The sequence below is a fragment of the Melospiza melodia genome, chromosome 12 (genome assembly GCF_035770615.1).
Source record: "Melospiza melodia melodia isolate bMelMel2 chromosome 12, bMelMel2.pri, whole genome shotgun sequence".
Taxonomy (NCBI): domain Eukaryota; kingdom Metazoa; phylum Chordata; class Aves; order Passeriformes; family Passerellidae; genus Melospiza; species Melospiza melodia.
This window is the reverse complement of record NC_086205.1, coordinates 3,970,763-3,990,998: the sequence shown is the minus strand read 5'-3', so window position 1 is coordinate 3,990,998 and position 20,236 is coordinate 3,970,763. Positions and strand designations below refer to the sequence as shown.

The 20,236-nt window shown below is 44.3% G+C and overlaps 1 protein-coding gene across 3 annotated transcripts in view; it reads left to right on the top strand.

Moving 5' to 3' along the window:
- The window catches only part of ARHGEF4 (Rho guanine nucleotide exchange factor 4), a 216,522-nt gene that overhangs the window by 104,198 nt on the left and 92,088 nt on the right, over positions 1–20,236 (top strand). The gene's annotated exons all lie outside the window — the stretch shown is intronic.

Sequence of the window (20,236 nt, the reverse complement as noted above, 5' to 3'; positions counted from 1 at the left end):
AAACCTTCTGGAAAAAGCATATAATTTGGAAATGCAGTATCTTCATCTGGAGAGACAACCAAAGCATTCAGTGTTTGCTAGCTATACCCTCTGCAGACTTAAACCTAAACCAAAACATCACAGACCCTTAATAGACTTCTTGAGTCAGGAGGGAAGAAACAGGGTTTTAATGGCTTTGGAAACAGTGTGTAGGCTCCTACCTGATTACAGCTGTCCTTGCCTATTGGAACATTTCTCATTTCAGATTAATCACATAGAGTTGATATTTCTCTGTGTAAATTCCAATGCAGAGTATCACTGCCTCTAGAAAATGCCCAGGCAAGTGCTGTGCAGCAGATGAGAGCGAGGTAGGGTTGCACTGCTGTGCACTGAAGGAGGGAAAGACAGTTCCCTGAGCCAGCTGCTCAAGTTCACTTTTTGCTTTCCCATCCATTATTTAATGTCTTTCTGAACCAGAGATCTTGACGGCATGTTCATGTAGCCTGGACCTGTTCTGGCTTAGCCTGTCTGGGTCTGGCATTCTGGTTTTTAGTTACAAACCCTGTTTAGGGTTTGAATGTTTGAACTGCAAGCATAGTAAAGAAGCTTTCTCATTCCCAACTAATCCTAGCAAAAGATCCTGGCAGTGATGTTACTGGCCAATGACTGCTGAGCTGTTCAGCTGTTGCTGTTTAGAGAGATTTTTAATAGAGCTGCAGTAAATTAGTTCCTCTCTTAGATAAATTCAGACAAGTGCCTTCAAGGCCACCAGTGACTGCCATTTCCTTAGTAAAAATACCCAGTGCTACCAGCTAGAATCAAGGCTTGGGAAGAATTTAGGGTGCAGTTCTGTGTAATCTGCTTTAGTTGTGTGTACTTTTAATTATTGGAAGGTTTTATCATTCCATCTGCTGCTGTAGATTCAGAGCTGTTTAATAAAATCTCCATTGCAGCTCTGGAGTCTGTGCTGAAGTGTGAGTAACTGCACAACCATACAGGAAAGGGCTACAGCAGGGTGCCCAGTCTCCCTGATTTCCACCCTGCACACCCCCCTTCCAGGTGGCCAAAAGCACAGCACATCCTCAGAGTCCAGGGACAGGAAAAAGCTGAGAGATCAAGCCATTGGTGCTGTTCTGGGGGAAGATTTGGGCTGCAAGTACAAGATGATGTGCTTTTGCATTCTCAGCTCCATCTGTGGCTGTTTGCTCCTGTAGCTGGGAGTGCAGGTTAACCCCAGCATGCTGCCATTGGCATGCAGTGTAAGTGTGGCACTTGTGCAAACTCTGCTCAGAGTTGTGTGGGGTTGCAGCAGTGGCTCCATCCCCTCTGTGTCCCAGGGTTTGCTGTCAGCTGCCCTCCCTGGAAGCATTCTTGGGCTTAATCAGGTCACTTGAAACAAATGGTGTACAGTGATACAGAAGAAGTGAGGTTGATGGAAGAAGCAGGCTCTGAAATTAAGTCTGTTTTTCTAAATGCTCTTTCATTTCCACAAGTCTTGCTCCCAAGGCTGTGAGGCATGGTGTCATTTTGTGGATGCTACATGCATTTAGCAGGAAATACCGAGATGTGAAGAAATGGAACAGAAAATGGTATGGAGACAGACTGAGGACAGAGAAAAACCAAATCAAGTTTCATAATTACAGTATTGATATATAAATACAATAACAAAAGCAGATCACTGCATTTCAGACTCCTTGCTGCCTGTGTGGTAGGTGTCTTCTCCTGGTAAAAGATTTCTGAGCAGTTTGTGTCTAACTACTAATACAATTCAGGTCAGAATTAGAATTAAACTTTGAGAAAAATGGATCACTAGGAGGAATTTATTTTGTTTTGATTCTTCTCTGTCAGAATTCTTCTTTGGCTCAAACTTAGGAAGTTGTGGCAGAACTGCTCCTCTCCACCATCAATTGTCTGAGGAGTGAGGCAGGATTTCTTAAAAGCTTGTGCTAAGTAACATTTTTGAATGGTAAAATTTAATACACTGTTTAAACCAACCAAAAAAACCCAAACAGAAAACCCAAGAAAAAGAAACAACAACCCAGCAGGAGCAGTAGCAGCTGGCAATGCATGAGAGAAGCAGCAACTAAAATGTGTGGCAATGTCCTCTCCTCAGAGGAGCAGGGAGCCTCCAGCATCTTTCCATGGGATACATCAAGGAGTTAGGGGGGAAAAGAGTACAGACTGTATGGAAACACTAAAAAGTTTCATTAAAAAAGGTCTGAGGGATGAGTCAGTCCCTCTCCTGTCTGAAAGGGTTCTGCATGTCCTTAAGGCTGCACAGGTGCACTTGGCAGAGAGGGTTTTGCTTTTTCCCCTGTGTGTACTTTTTCTTTAGTGGTCTATCCTGAGTCTGTTGCTGTCTAAGACTTCAGGGAAGATTAGAAATGAGCCAGATTTAAAGGACTGAAGTGTGGAGGTGAAAAGAAGGTGGGAGGTACGATTGGAATGCATCCATTGGAGTTTTTCTTTTAGATAATTTAGATTCCAAGGAAGTGAAGAGGCAGAGATGTATGTGTGCTTATGTATGCATACATTTGACAGTGTGTGATTTCAGAAATACAAACTGACATCCCCTGTGTAGAAAAGACAGAGTTTTCTGAGGTTCACAGCAGCAAAACCTGTTTTTGGTTTGTTATCTTCCTCTGCAGTCAGTAATGAAATATACAATTCCTTTTGGTTTGGGGTTGGCCTTGTTGTAATATATTGATCAAGAGGGGAAGCTAAATGTGATAGTTGACAGAGAAAAGACCTGTTGTTACAGCATAAACTTCTGTGCAAATGCTGCTTGAAATACAACTATGCAAAAACCCCCATGGTTCAGGCTTATAGGAAGTGAAAAAAATCTACTGTTTTTTAGTATCAGTGGCATTTCTGGTCTAAATGTCAATAAACACTACCTTACATGAGAAGGCCCTTCTCCCTGAAGCTAAACATAAACATGAAAGTAAGGAATGAAATAAATAAAATGGAAATAAGGAATGCTTTATTCTCCTACCAGGCTCTCCATATGAGAATGCCAGAGGACTTTGCAAACATCAGTAACCCTCACAGGGGCCCAAAAGACTTTCAAAGCATGATTTAGGATAGATAAAAAGGTATATTTGATACTTAGACAGTATCCTTGCTATTTTTAAATACTTATGGGCAGTGTCCAAGTCCGGTGCAGGTCCCCTGAGAGAAAAGGACTGGGAGCTGGGGTGGCTCAGCAATTCTGCAAATCAGGCTGTATCTCAGCTGGCCAAAACCCCATAAGGCATCCAGATTAAAAGTCACTTCTAGTGCCAGTGCTCCAGTGGCACTCTGGGTGCTCTAGCCCTGGTTTCCTAGGCAGGACTTTGTACCCCAGGGCTGCCTGTATCCCATTCATCACTGCTGTACAACTCCACTGAAAAGTTTTTCCTTGAGGATGTTTCCAGTTTCAAGCCTGTGAGCAGCTCTCTTTGCCTCTCCAGCTCCTTTGTTGCAGGTCCAATCCCGACCTCATTAACACTTCTGTTTATTCTTTTTCTTGTCCAAGTTGGGAAGGACTGGAAGAGCAGGGAAAGGTAGGGACAAAGGGGGAATCACAACCTGGAGGAGTAGTGGTTGCCATAGTTTCCCTGGGATCCTCTGTGTATTTGTGCACATGTAGCAATTTAATTGTACAGGCTCCACTTCAGTGAGCCTCTGCAAGATTTGTGGCTCCTAATATGCAGATATGCTCATCTCCTGCCCTTGGGAATATGGCCTTTAAACAAACAAGAAAACATGAAGCATGGGTGTGGAGGGTTTTTTCCTTCATTCAGAGCTTAAAAAGAAAATTGTGGTTTTTTTAGGAAGGTTTTTTCCAAGTCATTCATTTCATTGTTGTGGCTCATGAGAGAGCCAGTAATAGAGCTGTGGCAAATGCTTTGAGTCTTTCTTGTTTGGCAAGAGATTTTCTTTTGAGCCTTTTCTTTTTCCTTTTTCTTCCCCTAGCCCTGTCTTTTTGGTACTGATGTCTTCAGCTGTGTTCATGGACTGCAGTGCATAATTCCACTGATCCTTCTTTCTCTAGGGTCACTCAGTCAGCAAGAGTTAGAGGTCACACAAGGGGAGATTGATTTAAGGTTCAAATTGCTTCAGAATGCATCCAAAGGAGAGCAGGAAGGGAAAAAAGTGAGTGTCTCAGAGCATCCAGTGCAGCATCTCCAGGTTGTGTTGCACCATTGCCTTGGCAAATCCTGAGCTAGGATATTTCAGCTGGATTCATTGCTTGCACTCTAACTTGTCCCATGTGTTCCCTCATATATCTCCTGTCACCTTCAGGATAACTCCCACTCATCTTCTGAACAATAATCAATGGATTTAAGAGCAAACAAACAATAATCCATGCTAAATTCACTTGGATTTTTTTTCCTCTGTGTAGATTAATTTGTAATGGTGACCTGTATGGTAAGGTTAAACCTAAGGGCAATCCTGAACTTTTGAGGAAGAATTACAAGATGCACATCTCTTGGATGAGCTTTTTTTAGTGCCCTAAAGCTTAAGTAAATATTTCTTAGTTGAAAATACATCTTCCAAGTAGTGTTGAGTGTTGCTGAACTGTGACTTGGCATCACATTCAAATAGTGAGGGCATCTATATTAGTAAGTGGTTGAGTTCATTCCAGTAAAGGGAATCTCAGTCAATGCTAACTGTGTGTAAACTTGACCACCTAACACATTTAGTACACTTACAGAAATGTTTTTTTTCAGTGAAAAGTATCCTCTAGCATAATGTTTTCCATTAAAGAGAATAAAAACAGTGTTAATATAGGTAGGAAGTCTAATCAGGTTTCTGTACCTCTGTTTGCAGCAGAACCAGATTTTGTAAGTTCAGCTACTTTGGAGTTCTAATTACATGTTAATGTATTGGGAGTGGTTCTGGCTGATTTTCCCTTGAGATTTTCTTGTGTTGTTTCAAAAGGAGTAAATGCTTATTCTCCTGTCCCTGTGAGGCACAGATTAGCACCTGTGACTATCAGAAATAAACATTCCCATCTTTGCTGATGCTGTGTTTGCAGCAGGGAAAGATAAATCTTTGGAACACTGCCTGTGATACTTCCCCAGGTGTCACAGGTACACCATCCTCATCCTTCGCCTTCTCTGCCTTCAAAACAGCTCCCAAGAAGAACATTTAGGTTGTGATCACTGTTCCCTTTGCTGAGGAATATGACAACTTCTAAGGCTGTATTTTCTCAAAGATTCACTTACATTTAGAGTAGTCTTTCAGACCAGCACTTTCCTGGGATTTATCCCAGCTTCAATTGCTGTTATTTTCCTGCATGGATGTGAAACAGCTTTAAGGCACCTGATTTCAGTGCTGCAGCATCACAGCCCTTGCAGCAGGAAACCAGCATGGCCAAAGAGGGCGAAGGGAAGGGGAATGAGGAGCTGCCATGGAGCTTACCTGACCCTTCCTTTCTTCTCTGCCTTTAGGCAGACACCCAAGGGCTGGCAGAAACTTGGCCATTCCTTTTCATTTGTGTTTTCTGGGTCTGGTTCATGTAGGTAAAAAACCCAGCAAGAATAGATGAGAGCATGGGCTGGCAAAGTGTCTGTGCCCAGGGGTCACAGAGGATGTGTGAACTTGCTGCCTACTCAAGATGCAGCTTTGCCATGGCTGCTTAGCAATTAGTTCAGTTAAACAATGTGGGAACAGTCCTGCCTGGCCTGTGCCATTGGGATGTGGCCTTTAGATTACTAAGCTTGTCTGAAAAGCTGTACCTTTAAATAACTGAGCTTATTCTCTACTAAGGTCTTGTTCTCCACTTCTTCTGGACCACGAGAAGTGTCTTTGAAGGATTAGAGAAATATAGCCCTCTTCTGAGTGTCAGTAATTATCTGTGGAGGCTTCTCATTTAATTAGGGTCCTGTCTCATCCCACAATCCTTTTGTGGCCTGGTGTTTGTTAAACCAACTAACTTGTTCAGTGATTTGTTTAAAAGGTGCCAGGGATGAGCTGAGTGTGCTGGACTGCACAGGACATTGGTGTGAGCAGGCCCAGAGTCTCAGGATGATGCTGAGTGCCTTCAGTGGCTGTGCCATTCTCAAAAAGCTGCTCCTAGGAGTGTGTGTCTGCACATGAAAGTGACACAGTAGCTGGTGTAAGCTGAGAGGAACATGGTTTGCACCTGGTTGGTGGCTTGGATTACATTGTGTGAACATCCAAGTGTTGGCAGCTCTTACTACAAATATCCCTGGGGGTGTATTTGCCTAAACAGGTAGAGAGAGAGCTGTGCTGCTGTTATTCTCAGTCCCTGCTAGCCAAGGAGCAAGACATTCCCTGGACTATGATATTGGCTCATAAGAGCTAAAAAAACCCTTTTTTTTTTTTTTTCCTTTTTGCCATGGAGTACAGAGTAATTGCTTTGCTGGAGTAATTGAGCCATTTCCAAGTTGTGCTGTATCCCAGGGAGTGCTTATGGATGCTCTAATGCATCACCTCAGTGCAGCTGATTCCTGCATTCTGTGGCCTCCAGCAGGGTGAGGGCTGGCAAGTGGTCACAGAAGAGGAGGAAAATCAAGTGCTAAAGGCAGCTGAGTGCACAATTGTTCTGAATATCCTCCTTGTTCTTACCCTGTTGAGTTATATTTTATCTCACGTTTAAGTGAAAGTATATATATATATATATATATATATATATACATGCACAGATATAAATATATACATGTTATTCATTAGTTAAGTTTAGAACTTTCCTCAGTGAGCTTTCTCAAAACCAAGCATTTCTAGGTGTGGGCTCATGGGCCCTACTTTTATTTCTCTCCCAATGGATAAGGTTTCTTTCAGAGCCCTTCTTAAAGGATCTGATAAATGCCTAAATAATAATTTGAAACCCATTTCAGGTGTACTGTTAAGGTATATGGTACCATCCTCTTGCTTTGAAAGGTAAATTACACGTGAGTATTTATAAAATAACTTTAAAAAGAAGTTTTTGTGTCAGGACCATGAGGTAAATGCAGAACTTCAATTTAAAAAAATATGTATTTTCTTAAAAAATTATTATAATGGTGTTGGAATGCTTTGTGTTGAGAATAAAGGAAGATAAGACTAATGATGCTTTCAAAACAGCTGGCAGAGATTTATTTCTATGGGAGAGTGAAATTGCAAAGTTTCCCTTTGGGCTAATGGAAATAGTTCCCATTAGGTAGTTTTGAATTAGGCACTTTTCTTTTTTTTTAAAAAATTGAAGTGTCCCTAAAAATACAGGGGAAAGGCAGTGAGCTAAGAAATTCAGTGTTAACACAAAGTGATCTGTTGGAATGGGTAGGATGGAGCGACTCTGCTCTCCCTTGGCCAGTGGAACCTTTCCAGGCCAGGTGTGAGGAGCCCTCAGCTCTTTGTGAGCCACAATCACACCCAGCTGGGGTGAACATGCAAAAAGACAAACTTGGCATTGGCAAACTGCAGAGCATGGAGAGTTCTAAGGGGCAAAGGAAGCCACAAGCAGGGCCTGTGCACCCACATGCTACAGCTCCCTGTTCTGGGAGCTGCCATTTACATGATTCTGCTCCCTGTAATGTTATCCTGTTCCCTGTTGCAGGGATCTTTACAAATGCCAAGGCACATACAAGTTCAGAGGAGGAGAAGCTGCCTACATAACTACTGAACCTAAACAAACCCATCCTGAGCTGTTTGGGAGCTCAGGGCCCAGCTGTGGCAGGAAGGTGCAGCAGGCAGTGAGAATCAGGGTCACTGCTGAGCCCAAGGGCTGCTGGAGCTGTGACTTCCCCTGCTGGCCCTCAGGGTGACACCTTGTGTTTCTGTTCTGTGACACCTTGGGGTTTAAGTGTTTCTGTTCTGTGACACCTTGGGGTTTAAGTGTTTCTGTTCTGTGTTGGTGTCCAGCTCTTGGCTTTATATAAAGTGTCACTGGGATCTTTGCACAGGGTGCTGGAGACAAAACAATCCTATTCCAGCTGGGGACTCAAGGACAATCTCCTCAAACTTCAGGCCCAAAGCATGAGCAATGTGAAGAGAGGAGGGTGGGCAGGCAAGCAAGGGGATGAAACTTCATCATTTGAAGCTGTTAATTGGGCAGTTAACTCCTGCATGCAAATGGACTAAAACCTATAAAAATGTGAGATCTCATGACCAATCCATCCTGTGCTCCCACCTTGGAGCCCCCAGGGCAGAGCCAGGACTGTGCCTCTGGTACTGCCAGGGTGAGGCCTCTGAAGGCACCTCAGTAAATACCAATAAACCTGCACTTTATTGCTCTGAACTCCTTCCAGCCTCTGCTCCAGCTCCTTGAGGCATCAAGGGAAGTGACCATGCTCTGTGACACTGTCCCTGGGCTGGCACACAGTGACACACTCTGTGACACTGTCCCTGCTTTGGGACACAGTGACACACTCTGTGACACTGTCCCTGGGCTGGCACACAGTGACACACTCTGTGACACTGTCCCTGGGCTGGCACACAGTGACACACTCTGTGACACTGTCCCTGGGCTGGCACACAGTGACACACTCTGTGACACTGTCCCTGCTTTGGGACACAGTGACACCCTCTGTGACACTGTCCCTGGGCTGGCACACAGTGACACACTCTGTGACACTGTCCCTGGGCTGGCACACAGTGACACACTCTGTGACACTGTCCCTGGGCTGGCACACAGTGACACACTCTGTGACACTGTCCCTGGGCTGGCACACAGTGCAGCTCTGGAGAATCACAGCAGCCCTGTGCGCTCCAGTGGCCAGGTCAGGGTTTGTCCCAGAACACACTCCTCAGTGTTCAGAGGGGAGCTGGGTGCCAGCTGGGGGTGTCACCAGCTGGGGGGTGACAGCAGGGGCTGCAGGCAGGTGAGCAGTCCCAGAGGGAGGCACTGGGCTGTTCCCAGCCCTGCAGCAGCCAAGCTGCTGGTGGGGCTCCTGTGCACACCCTGCTGTGTGGCTGTGTGCAAACTGGCACAGTTTCTGCCAATGCAGAGTGACCTGGATAAGAGAATATCAGTCTGGATGCTGGAGCTGTTGTTTGAGGCCCTGGCCTGGCTCAGCTCCTGACTCTCCCAGGGCCCTGTCCCTGAGCAGAGCTGTGTGTCAGCTCGAGGTCACTGATGGCACATCCTGCTCTGGGCAAAAACCTTCTCTGCATGCCTGAAAGAAGCTTTGACAATAAACCTTTTAAGAGAGTTTATTATGAAAACACAGCATTACTAATACCCCCCAAACAGTGGATTTGGATCAATTTGAAATGTGGCATTCTTATCAACCTTAAAAGCCTGAATAAATTAAAAATATGCAGCACCCATCTCTACTGAAACTTGTTGATTGGATATGTCATTTCTCTTTGGAGAGCGCAAAATAATTTAATTTGGACTATTTTTGGTCCCAATTCTGAGCTTCAGCACAATCTCTATGCTGTCATAAATCTAGGGCCTGGCAGTCCTATTTCATGCTGTCTTACTGTCAGTTCTCTGCCCAGGCTGAATTCTGGGGGTTGGTCCAGTTTTCTTCTGTGAATCCATAGTCACAGTTGGTGACATAATGCTCACCTGTGTTCATGCTGCTTTTTCTGGCTCACTTGAGAGCACACCCTGCATGGCTGGGACTTCTGCTTGGCCCCCAAATGCCACTTGGCCATCATTTTGGAGCCACTGGAGGAAATCTCCAAAGTAATTGTATGTAGGACAGCCTATGCATCTTTTAGGCAGCCACTTGTGATTGTCTAATCCAGATAACTCCTCTGATCTGGGGAACTTGGCTTTCAGAAGGAAAAAAAGTACTTCCAAGGGTAAGACAAAGAAATGTCACAGTGTTTCAAGCCTGTGACTTGACACTTGAACAGAATTATTTAAAAATACACTGAATTAATTATGGCCAGGTCATTAGTCTTGATTCATCGGAATCATTCTTGATGTCTCTGAAATCACAAATGTAGATGAGTGTGAGCACTGCTGTGTCCAAGACCTGAAAGGTTGCTTGGCCAAATACATGGGGTTTTTTCTGAATAATGGTGGGACCTGCAACCTGAGATTCTCTTTCTTTCTTTCTTTCTTTCTTTCTTTCTTTCTTTCTTTCTTTCTTTCTTTCTTTCTTTCTTTCTTTCTTTCTTTCTTTCTTTCTTTCTTTCTTTCTTTCTTTCTTTCTTTCTTTCTTTCTTTCTTTCTTTCTTTCTTTCTTTCTTTCTTTCTTTCTTTCTTTCTTTCTTTCTTTCTTTCTTTCTTTCTTTCTTTCTTTCTTTCTTTCTTTCTTTCTTTCTTTCTTTCTTTCTTTTCTTTCTTTTCTTTCTTTTCTTTCTTTTCCTTCTCTCTCTCTCCTTTTCTTTTCTTTTCTTTTCTTTTCTTTTCTTTTCTTTTCTTTTCTTTTCTTTTCTTTTCTTTTCTTTTCTTTTCTTTTCTTTTCTTTTCTTTTCTTTTCTTTTCTTTTCTTTTCTTTTCTTTTCTTTTCTTTTCTTTTCTCTCTCTCTTTCCCTCTTTCTCTCCTTTCTTTCTCCCTTTCTTTCAAAGGCACCTTGATTGCAAAGACTTTTCCAGTTGTAATAAGAAAAAACAGAGGATGATTTATGATTTTTTGGGAATATAGGGAGGAGGAGAACCATTCTGCCCACTTGTAGAGGACCAGGTACCCATTCCTCTGCTTTACACTTCTTTTGAGGTGTTCACTGATCTCCAGTGGCACCAGTGCTTCAACTTTCAGCTGGCTGTGACCCGATTCCTTTATCATACTAAGCAAAGAAGGGGCAGTTCAGCAATTCCTGAGTGCTCAGAGGAAGATGATTCTTGGCTAGGTGCAGTCTGGAAGCAGGTGAGAGCAGGGGTAACTTCTTTTTGTTGCTCACAAAACTTGTGACAAATATTTTTAATGGTAGCTTGGCTTGTGTGGTTTGCTGTGCTGGCTGGAGCACTGATCCTTTTCCTTCTCTGATCCTTTTCCTTCTCTGATCCTTTTCCTTCTCTGATCAGGCAGCAGGGAGGATGGAAGCTTCCCCCTGCCTGACTCTACTCTGCAAGGAGGCTGAATTGCATGATTGACATTGATTTTCTTTAATCGTGTTTGAATTTCCAGAGTCCTGGAGAGCTGAAGCATCCTCTGCCCTGGGCTACTCCTGAAAATTTTACCTGCTGTAGAAATTTCTAGTTTTGCTTGAGGGCTTCTAAACAGCCTGAATCTCAGAATGCTTTAGGCACCCCTGGAGGCTGTCTAGTCCTACTCCAATGCTCTAGCCAGGGTCACCTGCATGAGCACTCAAGTTTGAATATCTCCAGGAACAGACTCTGCAACCTCTTTCAGGCTGTGGCTACCCTTAGTGTAAAAAAAGTTTATATTGGAATAGAATTTACTGTACTTTGGTTTATATCTATTTCTTCTTGTCCTTTTATTGGCCACCAGATCACAGTCTAACTTTGTCTTCTACACCTCCCTCATGAGGTACATGTACACATTGTCCAGGTCTCCCTGATCCTTCTCTTCCCCAGGCTGAAGAGCCCAAACTCTCTGTCTCTCTGTGTATGTGCCTTAAACACACCTTAAACACACCTGACCCACTCCAGGACCATCCATGTGTTCCTTGCAGTCTCATTGGCACTGGAGTCCTGGCTGAGTTGAATGTGGTGTGTTTTCTGGACTCCTAATCACCTTAATGATTAGCTGGTATCACATCTGAAGCTTTATCAGCCAAGTGCTTTCTTTGACAAGGCAGGTAGGGAAATTAAATTTTCTGAAAACACAAAGCAGAAGCAAATTTTTCCTGCCTTAATCCTGAGGGTTTGCTGACAGCTGGATCATTGCAGGATTCACAAGTTGTTCCTATTGATCAGCTGAGCACACAGCTGGAGAGGAAGCTTGAGGAGCCAAGACAGGTCCAAATCAGATATTGTAGCTGATGGTTCATTAGTGCCTGTACAGACAGTGTTTGGTCCTTAATCTCTGAAACAGCACTTAATTCTTTTAGGGTATGAATTGATGGTGTAGGATATTTTGTGTGTTTGTGGTGGGGTGTTGTGGCCTCTTGCTGCATGTTTCTGCACTTGCAGAGCTCGCCAGTGGGACATGGGGGGTGAGCATCTGACCAGTGCTGCTTTTGTTTTCCTGAGAGTAATGTCAGATAGCAGCTGGACCATGGCCTCAGGCACGTGTCAGGCCAGGTTTGGTGCACATGTGGGAGGGATCTGGTTGTACAAATAGTTTATGCAAAGGTGGAGCCTTGTCTGGAGGATCCTTAGAAAGCACTGAGGCTGTTTGCTCTTCTGTCAAGCCTTGTATGTGGTTTCTGCACTGTGTACAGGCTCATTCAGTCCCTCTATTTATAGCACTCCATAAGTAACAAGTCATAGCACAGAAGGGACCTGCCATATTGGGCACAACAGCCTACAGTTTTGTGCTGCAATACTCTAATTATTAATCCCAGGAATCTGTGTGAGAGGCCATTGTGCTTGTTAGAATGAGCCCTTGTGAGTAAATTCCTGGATAACCTCATTTAAACACAACATCCCTTGGTTGTGAATATCTTTTCTCGTTGCTCAGCCTGTTGTGCTCAAAGGGTTTTGATCTAACAATTTCCTTGGACAATTTAAAGCATTGCCATTAAAACAGGGCTTTCTCCTGGAAACACTGATATCAACTACTTTCTTCTTGACAAAGCACCTGAGGCAGCAAGGCTTTGGGAGTTCCTTGACACAGACTTTGGGAGTTCCTTGACACAGACTCTGGAAGTAGATAGGAGTGCTGGGAGGAAGGGATTTTGGCAGGCACACACTCTGTGTGCTCTCTGGGGCAGGCAGGCACATTACCTACATTCCTGCTCTGTTCTGCTCTCCTATAAAACCTAAATACAGGGGAGTTGTGTGGGTTGCTAAGTGCTGTCTGTAAGATAATCAAAAGGCAAACAGAGCTGGGCCATAGACCAAAACATTGCTCCAAGCACCTTACAAGGGCCACAGAAAGAGTTTGAACTCTGCTGCAGGTTGGAATTTCCTGCTCCCTGCATAGCTCTGATTCAGGATCCACAGCCCTCTGCTGAAGTGTTTTAGTGGTTTTTCACAAATTCACTATTTAATATGTATTGATGTTGAAATGCTGGGCAGTTCACACACTGTGGTTCTAGATCATCATTGTGCTGGAATGATGTCACAGTGCAGCAAGAAGAGCAAGGTTTTATCTTACAACATGGACAGGATGAAGTCCTGGGCGGCCTGACCTGACTGGTGGCATCCCTGCCTATGGCAGGATCTGGAAGCTAGGGGAGCTTTGAGTCCTTTCCATCCCAACCATTCTGTGATGATTCTGTGGTAAGGCAGCAGCTGACACCAGGACCTCAGGGCATGTTCTGCAGTGAGAGAAGCTGCTTGCAGTGCTCTACAGTCCTCCCTGCTGTGTGAACCTCACTTGGCTAGGAGAAGAAAAATGCTGCTGAAACCTTCTGAAGTGACTTAAGTTGTCTTTGCTTATGGCAGTCTTCTATCTTTAAAGCAGGGCTAGTGAAATAAAGTGAGTGTTTGAACCTCAGCTTTTTAAAAACGAGGGCAGGAAACAAAATTTAAGCCTTTCTTTGTCAGCAGTTAATGATGAAGAGCAGCTCAGCTGTTGGGTTCTGTGTTGGAGAACTGAGGGTGAAGGCAAGCAGCTGGTTCCCTGCCTTCTGCAGCTGGAGAGGCACAGGGGCAGAAATGGGACTGAGGGAGCACTGCTGTCCCAAAGGGCCCCGTTAATTCTTGTCTGAGTGTTCACCCACTGCCATCAGGAAGGAATTGGGTTTAAATGCAGTGAGCAGAACACCCTCTAGTCATGTGTCTCTTCCTTCTCTGTTTGTTGAAGTCAAATGTCTATATTTGGCACATCCCAGGCTGTTGTCATGGCAATGGTTGTATTGACACATCCACGGCAGAGCAGCTTTGTTCTGTACTGAAGGATCAGCACGATGGGTGAGAAAGGAAGAGGCCTCTTCTCAGCACTCAGGCATACACAATGTTTGTTCTTCAGCTTCTTCACTCCACTTGGAAGGCACAGAGCTGTTGAATGAGTTGTTTTGAGCTAATATTGTGTGGGACAATACCCAATGCTTGGACACAGAGCATTACTGAACATCACAAAAGAGAGGATCCCACATAGCTGGGATCCCCAACTGGATCCCCAGCTCCAGTAGCTGTGTGCTACTGATTAGCACCAGTGCAGAACACAAGCATCTCTGCCCAGTCTTTTTTACCCTGCATTTCTAGTTCATGGGAGATCTTGTGTGTACCTGCTATTTTGAAAATGGTACAAGAGAAGACATCCATTTGAACATTGTAGCTGGAAATGTCAGGGACTGAAGCCAGATATTTCCCACTTATTGAAGGGAAAAGAGAAATATTTGAAGAGTTAATGAACTTAGAGAGAAGAAGTGAGTAATATTGGCAGATTTCACTCCTAGTGTCCTTTCTGCTGCTGCCAGGCCACCCTCCATTTTCCCCAAGATAGGTCCTCTGCTGTGAGAAGGGGAAAGAATAGAAGAAAGAATGTTGGATCTGTTTGCCTCAGATCAGAGTGTTTTCACAGCCTGTTGCTACAGGGAGCTTCTCAGCTTTGTGCCAAGAAGAGCCAGAAGATAAGGAACTTCAGAGCAGCGAGGGAAGCCACATCTTGCATCTCGGAACTGAGCTCTGCAGGGCTCTTTCCTCCAGTGCCTGGATCTGTGGGAGGAGTTCCTCCCCCTCCTGTGCATCTTGAACGTGCTGGGAGATTATTTCAGAGCATTTCATCAGGCACTTGGTGGGGTTTAGCTCTCTGTTAAACGTGCACGTGGAGGCTGGTACGTGCTTAGTAAAGCCATGCTGTTTGTAATGCAGTCTGTGTCTCCAGCATGATCCAAAAATCACCCCAATCTGACTGCAGAGAAAGGGGGTGTTTTCTGCTTGCCTGGACAAAAAGCTGCACTTCTCCCAGTGGCCTGGGCAGATGAGACAGAATGCCAACAAAGGCAGCTCCTGCACTGTAGCACTGTGGGGTTTAGCTGGTGGTGGCTGCTGCCTGTGCCTTATTCCCCAGCAAGCATCTCCTGTGGAAAGGCTGTTTGGGTGAGCATTCAGGCAAAGCAGTCGAGCCCCACACCCCACACTCACCAGGGCTAGCTCAGCCAAGAGGGGCAGAAGGGCTTTGAAATGGTCAGTTCCAGGGAGGTTTATTGCAGCAGGATGAAGGGAAACCAGGGACAAAAGATGAGACCATGTGCTGTGCACAAGGTAAAGCATGGGAGGCCACAAGGGTGGCACAAAGGGCATTGCCTTGGCCACCAGGGCTACCACAATGAGGGAACAGGGAAAGGAGAAACCAGGAGGATTTGGGGCATATGGGGAAGGGAACTGGAATGGTTCATGTTGTTGTGCAGGACTCCATGGCAAAGTCCTTTCTGTCTGCCCAGGTGAGGAAAACTCAAAGGTAAATTCTTCCAAGGCAAGGCCCTGGGGATTTCCCTGAGGGGAAGGATTCCACAGCAGGGAAGGAAGGTCTTTTCTGGCGGCATTGACAAAAAACTGCACTTCTCACAATGGCCTGGGCAGATGGGACAGAGTGCAAGTAAAGGGAGCTCCTGTGCTGCACCACAGCTGAACTCCAGCTTCAGTTGCACTCAATGCACTCCAGGTCCCACTGTAGGAAGGCAGAGCAGGACTTGCCCAGAATCCATTACTTTTAGGAGCTTTGACGGATTTATTTAATATTTTGAGATTTCAGGAATGTGTTTTTGTTTATCATCTTCCCAGATACTGTTGAATATGAGCAATCCATGTAAGGGTCATAAATGTATTTGTAATTAGTGCTTCCCAAACTCCTGTATTTGTAATTAGTGCTTCCCAAACTCCAAGCTTTCTAATTGTCCATTGCATATTTGCATTTTAAAAATATAGGTAAGCAGAACAAAAAAGGTTGGTTTTCTTTTTTTAAGGTTGGATGCAAACATCTGTTTCCTGGTGCTTTTATTTTGTGTATGTAAGAAGGGAACCAGATGGGAAGGATTTTCATTTTGTGTAGAAATTTGCAATGTTAAGAACATCATCTTAATATTTTATCTGCTTATATCTGTGCCAGCTGTTCTGCCTGAGAAAGCTGCTGCTCCCTTCAGGGTTCTGTGGCCCTAGCACAAACTGGTCACCCTGTAAATAGTGGCAGACTGGAATTACAGAACCTGTGCTATTGCACTGACAAATGCAGAAGCATCAGCAGCAGCAATGGTAACTTACTGTTTATCTCTGATAAAGCCAAATACTGAAACATATTCTGTAAATTTGGCCTTTAATTGTGGCAAGTGAAAAGAAAGATGGTCTAGATTTATTATTAGATGCCATTATCTAATTACTATTAGGTGACATGATTTATTATTAGATACCACTTGTTAGATAAAGTGCATTCTAATTTCTTCTCCTTCCCAGGAAGGGAGTTCTCTTGAAGAGTGATAACATATCTGTATTGCTGCTCTGGGCACAGTGGGTGAAAGCCCTGGATGGCTTTTGTCTCCAGGATATGGTTCTGCTTGAATAATGGAATAAACAAATTATGGAGTGTAATTAAAACAAGTTCCCAGACAGTTTTTCATGTTAGAAGTTTGGGAAGACCTCAAGAAGAAATATTTTCCCTTAAAAGCCATTTTTACATGTATTTTCTTGGAGCAAAGTGACTTTTGCAGATAACGCTAACCTGAGGTAATCTTTCCAGATCAAGGAACTTCAACCAGGGAAGAAGTGTTGGTTGCTTTCAGATCATCTGTCTGGTGAACTTTTTGTATGTCAGAGTGGCAATATAGAGAAAACAAAAGGGCTCCTTTTTGATTGGGACCACCTCTGAGGCAAATACCAAGTGACAGCCCAGCAGAAAAGGTGAAGGAATCACTGGAAACTTTGATATATATTCTGTTGAGCTCTACATTGCCTTTGGTAAAAAAAAATGAAGGCAGTTGGCAAGCTAACCTTTTTATAAAGATAACCAAGGTATAGAACTGCTGTCCTTATCTGGCTTCTTCCAGGGGAAGTAGAGAGAAATCTCTCCTGACACCACGGTGGAAAACTTGATGTGGTGCAGAAGCAGAAAATGCCAAATGCAAAAATGTCATCATCCCTATTGCAGGATGCCAACCTGGCTAATGCAGGAAGTCCAACTCTGTTATTCAGCAGGGTGAGGTGTTTGACACACAAACCACTGTGTGCAGGCAGACCCAGCTCACTTCCACACTGAGCTCCCCAGTCCCACACAGTTTGTTCCCCTGGCACCAGGTGTACCCAGCTGGCAGGTGCTGGATGGAGCAGCCATCCTGAGCTGTGCAGGACCATTTCCATCAGCCAGAATTTCAGGGTGGGCAGCCTGTCCATGAGGAGCAACAGAAAGCTTTGTAATCAGATTCACATAAGCAATTATTTCTGGTTAAAACAGGCAAATGTTTTATTGTCTTGTTTTGGTGTGACCTCCCTGTCCCCAGGGAATATTCAGCCATGTTCTGCAGTGCCCACAGCTTGTGACATGAGGGAGAGAATGGGATTTGGTGTCTGGTTGGTATTTCTGATTGAGAAGTTAAATGTGCAGATGATGGTAGCAAATGCTGAAGGTGTTGGTGTTTTCAGGTGGGTGCTCTGGGTGTGGAACAGTAACATGTCCTGGATCTGTGTCAGTGTTGTGTTCTCCCCTGCACTATCCAAAGGCTGCTCCTTCACTGGCACTCCCACCTTTTCTGCTTGCATGGCCACTCTCCAGTGGGTGGATTTCCCAGCTTCTAGAACACAATGATTTATTCATCCTGCCACCCATCCATCACCAGCTTCAAACAGCTCTGTTCCCTCCTAAACTTTCTCCATTATTGCTTTCCTATTTCTAAGCATCATCTCACATGCTCCTAATTCAACCTTTCATTTTGGTTTGAGTTTTTCAAGGTATGTGGGAACAAATCCTTGAATTTTACTGAACTCCTGAAAGCTTTAGACGTAGAGGTGAATTGCCCTGTTCTCCAGAAACCTCCACCTCTGTTGGAGAACCTTGAACTCTGTGTAGGTCATCCTATAACAAACCTTTGGCTTGGCTGCAGGACTTGGGGCACCTTTCAGCACTCTGCCTCTGCTCCATGAACAGCCCAAGGCTGTTCCCTCTGTGTCTGTGTAGCTGCTGCAGATGCAGGTTTAGCCAAACTGTCAATAAGGTAGAGTTGGGTGGAGATCAGACCTTTGTCTCAAAGTGGATCCAATCCTTGTGTTTTACAGCTTTCAGGCTAACCTGCTCCTAGCTGACTTCAATTAGCTTCTGCTTTTCCAAATGGAAACCTTAGAAGTGTGCCTGGAATTAAAATGTAGGTATTCCAGTGGGTCTTACTCTGCTTGTATTGCCATGAACTGAAATCACCTCCTGCAGGAAAGAACAGTGTGCAGGTGAGAAGATGTTATCTCAAGGAAAAAGAAAGTTTCCAAACCAGTTGCATAATATAAAGTGACATTGAAAATTAAAAGCTAATTTGCCTGCAAAGTTAGCTCTGACTCACTAGACCTTGCCCTGCTCAACTCTTAAATCTATCCAAAATAGGGATTTTCACATCAGGTGTCTCAGCTGCATTCCAAGAGCCTCATGCTCTGGAAGGGGGTTGTGTAATTAGCTCTTCTTATGACTGATTAAATCAGTTTTCCTCTTTCAGCTGCTGAATACAGTTGTTGAGAAGTGGCAGTTGTGATACACAGCATAAGCTGGGAGTGTCTCTTACCTGCACTCCCTTCCATATGCACTCTTACTTTCCACAAACCTATTCATGCTATCTTTGATATTCCACTTGGAATCCAATTTTAATGCCTTTGCCTTTATTCAGACTTATAACCACAGGAAGTAGACCCAGTTTAGCTGTTTGATGTATGGATCTCCTACAGATCTCCTGGCTTTCAAGGAAAAGCATTTGAAATTGGTGACTTGCTCTGTGAACAAGTCATTAGTGTGAGCTATCAGGAAGATAAATTAGCTGCATTTCAGTGCACAGAAATGAAGACTTTCTGTGGCATCAACAGGAAATACCAGTGGTTTACAGTGGGCAGCTTCTCAGTGTTATTTTAATGCAAATAGGCATGAGCTAATTGGTCAGGGATAGAGGGAGCTCCTAATTGGAATGTATAAAGAAGAGGCAAACATGCAGAAGAAAATTTCCAGTAGAGCACTCTTCCACTAGGGAGGAAACTGCAGTGTTAGGCTATACCTGCTGCACAGCTTGGCCTGCTTCCAGTGGAGAATTTTGTAATACACAGATTTGATAGACAATCAGTATTTCTGCAGTTAATGCCAATTTATGACTTAAAGTAATCTTACCTCTGCTGTGTGCCAGCTGTTGCTTGTGAGACTGGGTCAAGTGAGGACAAAGCAAGACAGGCAGGAGGTTTGTGTGACCCAGCAAGGTTCTGGGGCTGGGATGGGACTGTCTCTGCATCACTGGAGGCGTTCTCCATCCTGTGCCCCAGGCTGAGGGGACATGCTCACTGCCAGGCTGGCAGAGCTGCCTCTGTCCCTCCCACAGTCCTGCAGGCAGAGGCATTTCACTGCTGGCAGTGCTCATGCAGAAAGGAATTCAGGGAGTGGTGGGGATCCATTTCACACTTGACCAGGCAATAAATACAGGAGGCAGCACACAAAGCTGTAAGTTCCTGAGGGGGCCTGTGCTTCATTTATATTGATGCCATTTTCTGGTGGCAGACAAAAACTGCATCTCATATCTAAAATGAAGCATCCACTTGTGGGTTGAATAATTGGTGGTTTATTAGTGATAACAGGGGATTGATGCACTGAGAATTCAGTTCTGCCCATTTGTTTTGCTGGACTTCTGCATTTTGTGCATTCTCTCAGCAGCAGAGACTGAGATAGTGAAAAATGTGGGGTTTGGTTTAGGGAATATTTTTTTGTCTGAAAAGATAAGACTTTTCATGTTGTGTTTAATGTAATTGCTTCAAAATTGTCAATTAGCCCTTACAAATGATGGAATTAGCTGCTCATTAGCTTTTTATGTTGCCAGAGGAAGGACATAGTTCAGTCCCTGGGGTCATGAGTGTGGATGGATGTCTTAGGTGCACTTCAGCTAGATCACAAAGACTACCACTGCCATGGAAAATCCTCTGGTATTTCTTGGCAGCTGGCCACTAGTGAAGGCCTTGAGCTAGATAGCTTAGGAGCTTTAAGTAGAATGCAGTTGGATGAATCTGGGCCCTAATCCCTGTTTACCTTGATGTTTTCATCTGTGGTTTGGCAGCTTCAGTTGCTGTGCGTGCTGAGGCTGAGGTCTTGCTCATTAATACTGAAAGAGATTGAGGACTCTTATTTTCCATGCATGG